The sequence below is a fragment of the Vicia villosa genome, linkage group LG2 (assembly GCF_029867415.1).
Source record: "Vicia villosa cultivar HV-30 ecotype Madison, WI linkage group LG2, Vvil1.0, whole genome shotgun sequence".
Lineage (NCBI taxonomy): Eukaryota > Viridiplantae > Streptophyta > Magnoliopsida > Fabales > Fabaceae > Vicia > Vicia villosa.
In genome coordinates this window covers 118,137,565-118,148,435 of record NC_081181.1, presented here as the reverse complement: position 1 = coordinate 118,148,435, position 10,871 = coordinate 118,137,565, and positions in this window count along the sequence as shown.

The following is a 10,871-nucleotide window of genomic DNA, read 5'->3' as shown; positions in this document are numbered from 1 at the left end:
AAGTGAATGCATATGGCCGTAGGAAAATGTTTAATTTCAAATACAATAATGGACAATTAATTAACAATAGTTATCATATAAAAATATTATACTATATGAATTTTTTTATTGAATAGAATATATGATTTTCCATCAACTATTATACTTTAGCGATTAAATTATTTTTATAGAAGCATAATTATTTTTAGTAGAAAGGGTTAAACTAAACTATTTCAACATTAATACATTTATCACACAAAAATGATAATGATTACTAAAAAAATCATAATAATTAATAGTTTATAAAAAAATTCAATGGTATTTACAACCTTTAAAATATTAGATAGTGAAAACATGTCAATTATGCTAAGACACGACACTACTATCGTCCCTTAAATATATGTATCAATTTTAAAAACTCCAAAATTAAATACTATTAATAATAATCCAAACACATTAGAAAATGCAAAGAATCTTGATATCAATAATTACAAATCAACGACGACTTTAAACGGCGACAATGTTAGACCTGCGGATTTGAGCGGCAGAAGGAATGTGCAGCACGGTTGTAGACGGCGGCAGTTGATGTAGACTGAGCAACTTCTGAAAAATAAAATACCAAGAATTCATTATTATGAAAAATCAATAAAATAAAATAAAAGAAAAGTAGATTATTGATTAAAAAAAGGTAGAGATGAAAAAATAATGAGGTAAAGGAAGTTGAAAAGAAACCTTTTCTTTGATATAAAAAAGAGTTAGATATATTTGATTAAAAGAATGAATTTAAAGATGGAGGAAAGGAATTGGAAAGGGTTGTGGTTCAAATTCGTAATATTTTCAATGCTTAGAATATTGGAAGGAACTGTTGAAGAGAATGATATACAACTTTGTTGAAGAGAATAAATTTATAGATGGAGAGAAAGAATTTGAAGGGACTGTAGTTCAAAAGCAGTGAACTTTCCAAAGCTTAGGTATTGAAATGACTGCAGCGTGAATACATATTCCATAGAACGTAGTGCATCTTTTTCATATTCCAATAAAAAAGATTTGCATTAAATTAGTTGTTGGAATGTAATTATTGTTAGTTGTGTAATTACTTTCAGGGGTATGTACCATCTTAAATAATTGATTGTGATTAGGGTAATTAAGAAAATTTAGGAGTAATCGATTTTTATATATTAAAGTAGATACCAACTACCTTCCTTTCAAGCATTAATATTCCACCTCACATTATAATTGATATAAACATTACGGTCCAACTCTAATATATTTTTTTGTTGGAAAACCAGATAGTGCACGATGTAGATATATTTGTAGATCTAGACTCTTTTTTTTCTCTTGTAATCATAAAGTAGTGATCCCTTATTACTATCAAGGAGTCCAAATTTCTTAACAAATGTTAAACTTTTTATTTGTTAGTAGATCAATAAGGAGTGTTGATAGCAATAGGAGAGGCAAAGGCAAAAACTACAGCAACCATTCCATATCCCGTACGGTGTTAACAACCACTCCATGTGAAAGTGTGAAACATAACATCAAAAACGGAAAAGTGGCCAACCATAATCCCATGTTCTTGTATGAACATTGAACATTATTCCCAACACAAACTAGTACGGCAAAATGGAGACAAAATATAGTGGTGGCCTTTCAATTATGTAAAGTACAGTAGGGTAAGTTGTTAAACTTTTTGTTTGTTAGTAGATTAAAAAGGATTGTTGATAGCAATAGGAGAGACAAAGGCAAGCTAGTTTTGTGCGAGTTTCGAAAGGGGACAAGTTAGATATCGCCGCTCCAAAATCCAACTCAATATTCTAAACAGCTAGAACTCATTAGGAGCACAAACAATAGAGAGTGAATTATTGCTCTTTTCTAGTTTCTATTAGTTTGTTGGTCCTTACTCCTAAGTGCCTTCTTCACCCATATTGTTTTTTTATTTAGTGTATGAGAAAATTTAATTTATATTTAAGTACTTTATCGAAACATTTTTTTTATAGAGACGCTCATACAACAAACAATCACAACAAAACAAAATTACTTAAGATAAAAAAAAAAAAATACAAGATCAGAGCTCCAGCTTAAAAATACAAAGAACAACGGATAAAATAAAAAGGTCTCGTAGAAATTGTGGTCGAGTCTAATTTATTTTTTTAAAGTCGACTAGTAAGGTGAGAATTATTTCCCCACTTATAAAAACATATGATCATGTCATATTTTATTTGATATTGGACTCTTTAACACGCATTGGATTGTTAATGGATGATCAAAACAATTCATTAATCCATTAATAATCCACTAAATTTTGTTTTAAAAATTCAATCCAATTCATCCATTAAGGGATATAATCCATCCAATCCATCCATTAAAATATTTCTAATTGATGGATATACATCCATCCATAAAATTAACTTAATTTTTCAAAAACAATTTTTTTTTGAAAATGTTTTTAATTATAAAATTTATCTCTGTAACTAATTCTAATCAATTATCGTTTTGATTAATTTTCTAATTCTAACCAACTAACTTCTTCATTAACTAATTTCATCCAAAGAAAATTAAAATTCAATGCATGCCAATTAAGCCATTTTAACGTGAATGTTAAATTAAATAAATTTATTGTGAACCAATTAAGCAATTTTAACGTGAATAGCATCATTAATTTTTTTCCAAGGAGAAAACAAATCACTCTCTGGATATTAAATTAGATATACGTAGGTACTATAGTATATTATCTAAAATAAGAAAATGGTTTATAAAGAAGCAAATTATTGATGATTTATGTACTGATTATATATATATATATATATATATATATATATATATATATATATATATATATATATATATATATATGTATGTATGTATATATATGGAGCGTATCCGGTGAAAACTGATATGTATTGTGAGAAACGAGAACTATCAATATCAATCGTCAGATTTAATTGACGCCTAAGATTTAAAAATTCCATATCAAGAACAACATACTGAATTATTTTCTATTATGCCTAACATTTAAATATTCTATAAAAAGAAATTCTTACCATAAATATTCTTATTTTTTGATTAAATTATCATTAAAATATTTTTTATAAATATATTTAATATTTAGTTAGAAAGTTATAAGTACAAAATATAACTCAAAGTATTCAGTATTCTTATTTAAATATAAAGTTTTCTAGACTTTAAATATTTTTCAATACTAAAATAAAAATAAAAAAATAAAAAAAAAATCAGAAAAATCTTATTATTAATTTTATATATGTTTTTTTAAAAGGCCAAAATTATATTAATTTAAAATAGTTAGAAGTATAAATTATTTACTACTTTCTAGTAAAACATGTTTTTTTGAAAAATTATATCATTTGTTTTTATCTAAAAAATTTAACTATGAGATAATTAATTTAATTAAAAAAACTATTTTCTCATTGTAATTTGAATTTTATATATCGTAGTATATATTTCCATAATTTATTTTGTAGAATAAATTTCTTTAAAATTACTTTTGAAATCAAACAAGACTCTCAATATTTTAATAACAATTTAATCATCACAATTAAGATTACAAATAGATTTTTTTATACAAATTAAATATCTTATTCCTTAAATTAACAGTAATTTAAAAAAAAAATAATAATTTGATTTTTTTAAACAATTGGTATTGGGTGAAGTTATCGCTTTTATATATCAATGTGTGTAAGTTTGGCCCTTTGTTAATTATAAACAATCATTAATTTTTTTTAGAAAATCAAATTATTTTATTAATTTTAATTTTTGATAATTTAATTTTAATTTTTGATAATTTAAGGAATGACCTATGTAATTAGTATTAAATTTTTTACTAAGCAATCTTTTTTATATTGATATTAAAAAATTGTATGTCATGTTCGGCTTTAAAATTAAGTCAACAATTTATTTACCCAAAATAAATTGTGAAAAAAAATATAATTATCTAAAATGCGAGAAACAATATTAAAATATATTTTTTAAAAAATTAATTATATAAGAGTTTTATTAAAAAAATTAAATGACATAATTTTAATACTGAAAGCATAAACTATTTACTTATCTTCCTAATATTAAAAATAAAAACAAAACAAAAAAATTAATTCTAATTTTTTTATTTTTTATTTTTGAATTCTTCTTTTAGTATTGAAAAATATTTAAAGTTTAGAAAAATTTAATTTTAAATAAAAATATTAAAAACATTTGAATTATGTTTTATACTTCTAGTATTATATTCTAACTAAATGTTAACTATATTTATAAAAAATATTTTAATAATGAATTATTCAAAAAATAAGAATATTTAAGGTAAGAATTTATTTTTATAGAATATTTAAATATCAAGCATAATAGAAAATAGCTCAGTATGTTGTTCTTTTCTTCTTGATATGGAAGTTTTAAATCTTAGGCGTCAATTAAATCTGACGATTGATATTGATAGTTCTCGTTTCTCACAATAAATATCAGTTCTCACCGGATACGCTCCCTATATATATATATATATATATATATATATATATATCAATTTCATGTTTACGTCACAAACAATAAATATTCACATTTTTTTACATTATGATATAAGAAAAACTATGGGTAAATATTGTGAGAAACAAAAATGTCAAGAAATTATTTAATTTTAGATTTTTCATGTTTTTTAATAAAAAATTATTTAATAAGTAATAAACTAAAATCCATTGGATTTATAAAATGAGATGGATAGATTGAATCCATCCATATAGTTTCATGGATGGATTGGATCAATCCATTAAATTTGTTTTTTGATTAATGGATGGATTGGATGGATAAATTATTGGATGGATATTGTGTTCATGGATTTTATTGCCACCCCTAGATATCTGAAGTGTGCAATATTACAAAAAATACGTTTTACTTCGGACGCGAAATACATTTAACTTCGGCTATACAAGCGAGGTAACGAACAACGTCATTAAAAGTTTTCACTTTACCTCTCGGTTAACAAAATACCAAAGGGTTAAGTTATCTCTACATGGATTCAAACTTCAGCATCTACATTTTTATTAATTTCAAAACAAGTGTGTCATACCACTCGGTTTATCAATAAAACCGAGGGATAAGATAGATTTATTTTTATAAAAAAAACTCGTTGCATAGTTTACACAAAATATTAATAAATTAATTTGTTTACAATCTATATTGTCTATCCAGAATATTACATTGTTTACACAGAATATTAAAATAAAGGCTTAATTGTAACTTTAGTCCCTCTATTTTGTCTTTTTCTTGATTTTGATCCCTCTTTTTTAAAAAGCACTATTTTAGTCCATTTTTAAGTTTTCTATGCACTTTTCGTCCCCCTATTTTGCTTTTTTCTGCAAAATTAGTCCTTATTCCTATCTCTTTTACAATAGAAAACTCAAAAGGGGGACCAAAATCGTGATTTTAAAAATGGGGGGACTAAAATCGAAAAAAAGACAAAATAGGGGGACCAAAGTTGCAATTAAGCCTAAAATAAATAAGAATTTGTCAGTGAAGATAAAATGATGTGTCTTTGAATCATTGAATTTTGGAGAAGTTAGGTGCCAGGATATTTTCATTTTTTTGCTTGCATTTGTTTCTGTTATAACACAAAAAATGGTTAGATAAATAAATGATTTTCTGCTCAAATAAATATTTAAGAACATAAACCTTAAACTCAAATACTATTTGTTCTTACAATCCATCATGGAGAACTTTTCATTGCAAATGCTCTTGCAAACCTTAAAGTGGTGGATGTAGATAGTTTCAAGCGCTTCATGATGTTTCATTATCAATTTTTATATTCATTATGCTTTTATAATGGAAGGTTTGTATGTTTCACGCGGATCACTAATGGTAGTGTTTTGAGCGTTGATACTTATGAAATGGACGATAGAAATTTATTTAAGGATAATGATCAATATCCTTAATAATCTCGCTAAATTACCCCCTTGATTTTAACAAAAACCGAGATAAAATGTGTTTACCCCTCAGTTTCAGTAGAAAATCGAGGAGGATAAGCTTTTTTTAAAAAACATTACATTGTTTACACAGAATATTAAAATACATTGATTACAACAAATCTTTTGTTGTGAAAAACAATGTCAATAACAAAATATAATAGGAATTAGGGAATATAAGAAGAACACAAGAATTGGTTATAACTGCTATTCTTTTACTTTCTCTTAGAAAACAAGATTACAAGTTTACAAGAATAACAAATAACCTCTCTCACCCTAAATTAGGATTTGCAGCTTAGCAATGATGAGAGACTAGTATGCTATTTATAATAAAACCTAACATACTAACTAATGGGCTTTTTCCACAAGGCCCGTTACACAAGCCAACTTAATAAACAGGCTAACTTAACAAATTAGGGTTTAAACACTAAACTTAATTTAACATGCTAACAACCCTAGCATCTTCGACACAAGCATGTGAACAACCTTCGACTTCATGCTTAATCCTGTCGAACCAAGAAGCTACCCTTCGGCCATACTAGAGTTCGATCCAATATCTCACAAATCTCCACCTTGGATCTAACTCTACAACATCAAGGGAACAACTAGCTTTCTTCATGCAGCTTTAGCAACTGCATACAGTGGAAAAACTTGCAACTCTGCAATGTCTTCTCTCTTTCCGTTAACGCAACGTCCATAGCCGCCACTCCCTTCAACGCTTCCAAACAACCCTGCTGTACTAGTAGGGCTTTCATCTTCAAGCGCCACAGACCGAAATCATTCACTTCGGTGAACTTTTCAATCTCATACTTTGTTGAAGGCATTTTCTCCACGCTCACCGCACCAATTTGTTGTGAAAAACGATGTCAAGAACAAAATATAATAGGAATTAGGGAAGATAAGAAGAACACAAGAATTGATTATAACTACTATTCTTTTACTTTCTCTTAGAAAACAAGATTACAAGTTTACAAGAATAACAAATAACCTCTCTCACCCTAAATTAGGATTTGCAGCTTAGCAATGATGAGAGGCTAGTATGCTATTTATAATAAAACCTAACATACTAACTAATGGGCTTTTTCCACAAGACTCATTACACAAGCCAACTTAATAAACAAGTTAACTTAACAAATTAAGGTTTAAACACTAAACCTAATTTAACATGCTAACAACCCTAGCATCTTCGACACAAGCATGTGAACAACCTTCGACTTCATGCTTAATCCTGTCGAACCAAGAAGCTACCTTTCGGCCATACTAGAGTTCGATCCAATATCTCACATCTTTGTTGTAATCCAGATTTTGTTGCATAACTCTTATGTGTAACACCCCATTTTCTACCCGACATTTATATTAAAAATCATAGTGCTAAAATTTTCAAACATAAAACAGGATGTCACATTTCAACATAAAACAACAAAGCAACCTGTATTTCTTTTAATATGATACATAGCATTCGGCTGAACAACTCACAACATATTTATTCATAGGAACATAACAATCTTTTTAAAATTAAAACCACAGAATTACAACTTCCAACTTATAGATCAGTTAGCAACTTTATTCAACTAAAACATCGTTCAATTTATAATTATTCAACAATTAGTAATAACAGCAACTTAGAAACAACACATAAACATCCCCCGAGTGCTACGTATCAGAGCAAGACCAACTCGAACTAACAGCAACTAAAGACTTCATAAAGTTACTTCACTTCCACAGCTATTCTTGAGTACCTGCTCAATTACCCATAATAGGTAACATCATTACAGAAGGGGTGAGATATCCGACAATATAAACAAGCGTATGATAAAGAATATATTAAGATTCGATCATACAATATCACCACTTCATACTTATTCAAACAACAGTTATAATAACAAATAGCAACAACGGTTATAATAATTATTTACCAACAACAATTATGATAACAATATTCAGTAACAAGTATAACAACAATTAGTAACAACAATTAGCAACAACAACTATAACAATAGTTATAATAATTATTTCACAATTTAAATCATCATAACTTAATAACAACAACCACTTATAACAACAACTTACAACAACGACAACTTATATCAACAACAACAACGTAATAACAACAACAACAACGAAATAACAACAACAACTTCAAATGCGACTCAACTGTGCAAATGCATGTGGTACCATTTGGAGTAAAACTCCCAACTTAAACATATGCCAAGTTATCGAGGCATTTCAACAAGGCGTAAGCCTTCAACGTGGTGCCATTAAGGCCAAGGCATAAGCCTTCAACTTTTCAACGTGGTGCCATCAAGGCCAACTTAAACAATGCAAATGTATGCATGCAACAACAACCACAACGTCACAACAACAACAACGCAACAACGACAACAATTCAACACTGTACCAACATTAGAGGTACTCAACGTCGCTTCAACACTGGCCATAGGCCTACAACTTAGTCAATATATCGACAACAACTTATATCAACAAATTGTATGAAGCAACAAATTATAGCAATAACAACAACACAATAGCAGTAACAACATGCAATTCAATCATACAAGTTCATACAACATGCAATTCAATCACACAAGTTCATACAACATGCACACGATTAATAGCGTACACCCGGTTCGACAATTACACAACATTACACACGAAAATGTATATCGATTCAACAAAATTCATCTACTGTGTTTGAAAATATTTTTATAAGATAGAACATAATTTTAGCTTTTCAACGGTCCAAACGGCGCGTCAAATGGACACCCGAGTCAAAAGTTATGAATTTTCTAAGTTTCCAGAAAGCGCAAACACCGGTATCATACACCGACACAACAAAAATTCATTGCACACCAATTAAATTTTATTTCCAGAACATGAAACTATTTTTATAAGAAAATACACATTATTAGCTTTCTAGCGCTTCGAACGGGGACTCAAACGGACTTACGAATCAAAAGATATGAATTTTTGAAGTTTTCTCCAAAACTAGATTTTTGCCCAGGAACAGCTACGGGTTTTACGCATTTTTCCATTAAAATCCAACCAATTCAATTATTTTTCATAAAACAAACACATATTCATTCATACCTAACATATGGTAGTGAATTGTAATCATAAAACATGAATTTTAACACATTGATTTTGATCCCAAATCTCAAACCCCATCATACCAAATCCCTATAACTCAACCCAAACACTCAATTTCCCTCCTTCGATTCAGTTGCAAATCAAATTCGACCAACACAGAGACATAGCACTATAATAGTTATACTCAACCAACATTAATCCATTTTTCTGCACTTAATTCCTCAATAATAATAATTATAAACCCTAGGTTAATTTCCCACAAAAATTGATTGAACTTTTATAACCTTATTCACAGACATCAATCAATTTCAACATCAACAAAATTCAATCTCAAAGATATAAACAACCACACAAAACAGAGACAATCCATACAATCATAACCCCCACATATCATTCATCATAATCCCGTTTATAGAGCTAGAACCCCACCCTTACCTTGGATATGAGATTGCTCTACTCTCCCGGTTGCCATAGCTTATGCTGTCGCTTCCAACTTTTCTCCGAAAATCTTTTCTAACAACGTGCAGAGACGCACCAAAAACCTCTACAAGTCTGGAACGTAATGTCCAAGAACCGCGATGATCCAACGGTTGGATTGGGAGAAACGTCCGTTTTAGTAAGGTGTCTCACTGCAGAAACTTGTTGCGAAAATTGGACTTCCTCTAACTTTTCTCTTCCGCCATGGCTCTCTTCTTCACCTCTCCTCTTTCTCCAACTTTTCTTCTTTCTCCACGTCTATTGAGACCTAACTTCTCTTCTTATTTCCTTTATTTTATTATAATTATTATTATAATTATAATCTTCATTTGGGCTTACTAATTAACACCCCCATGATTACTATCACCAACGCAACGTCTAAGCCCACTTAAATAAAACACTCTCATAATCCATAATATTAATTCTATTATTATTTCTCTCCACCAAACTGACTACTACCGACTATAAAATAAATCGTCTGAACCACCAACTCAACATATTCAATATCATTCTCTACGGCTTAAATCGACTTAAATTAATAATAGTCCATTATAGTAATATTATCTCTAATATTATTCTCCGATTAAACCGACTAATTTCTCGATCAGTAATTTATCCGCCCAACACAACACATAATTCCAATTACGCCTCTTATAATAATGCCAATAATTCTAACTTCAACTAATTCCAACAAATAATTTCCTTATACAATTTAATTAAATAAATAATTAAATTCCGGGTGTTACATTATGCGCATTCTTTTCAAGTTCAATAGTTTGAATGCATCCAACTTATAATAAGTTATATGTTCCAATCATTGAAAATGTTTTTCCTGCACTTGCAATCCATCATAGAGAACTTTTTCAAGCTTCTTTAAGTTCTGCAATTTCATTATCTTGAGCAAATGTTTTTTCTGTCTTGCAATACATCCCAAAGAATGATGCGTACGAGTTTGAGGCGACTAGATATAAGTTCAAATTAGGGTAAAATCTATTTAACAAGCGTTTCATAGTAAAATATATTTATTTTATTCCTCGTTTATTACAGAAACCGAAGGGATTGATTATTTAGTTTACACTTACAAAGAAATAAAAACATAATCTACAATAGATGGGATTCGAAGTATGTCCTGAATTGTTTTTTCCCTCGGTTATATTAAAAATCAGGGGAATATGTGGTTTTTTTTAAATAAAACATGGTGAGCATTTTCATTATACATCGGCTTTTTGTTGGGTGATGTGTGATCTAATAACGGAAATATGATAGTAGTTGGCTCAATGGATTTTAAACCAGACTTTGATATCATCTTATGGATTGTGGTTGAGCATAGCTCATCCTTACAAAAATATTTTTGTAAGGTTAAAATTTTCC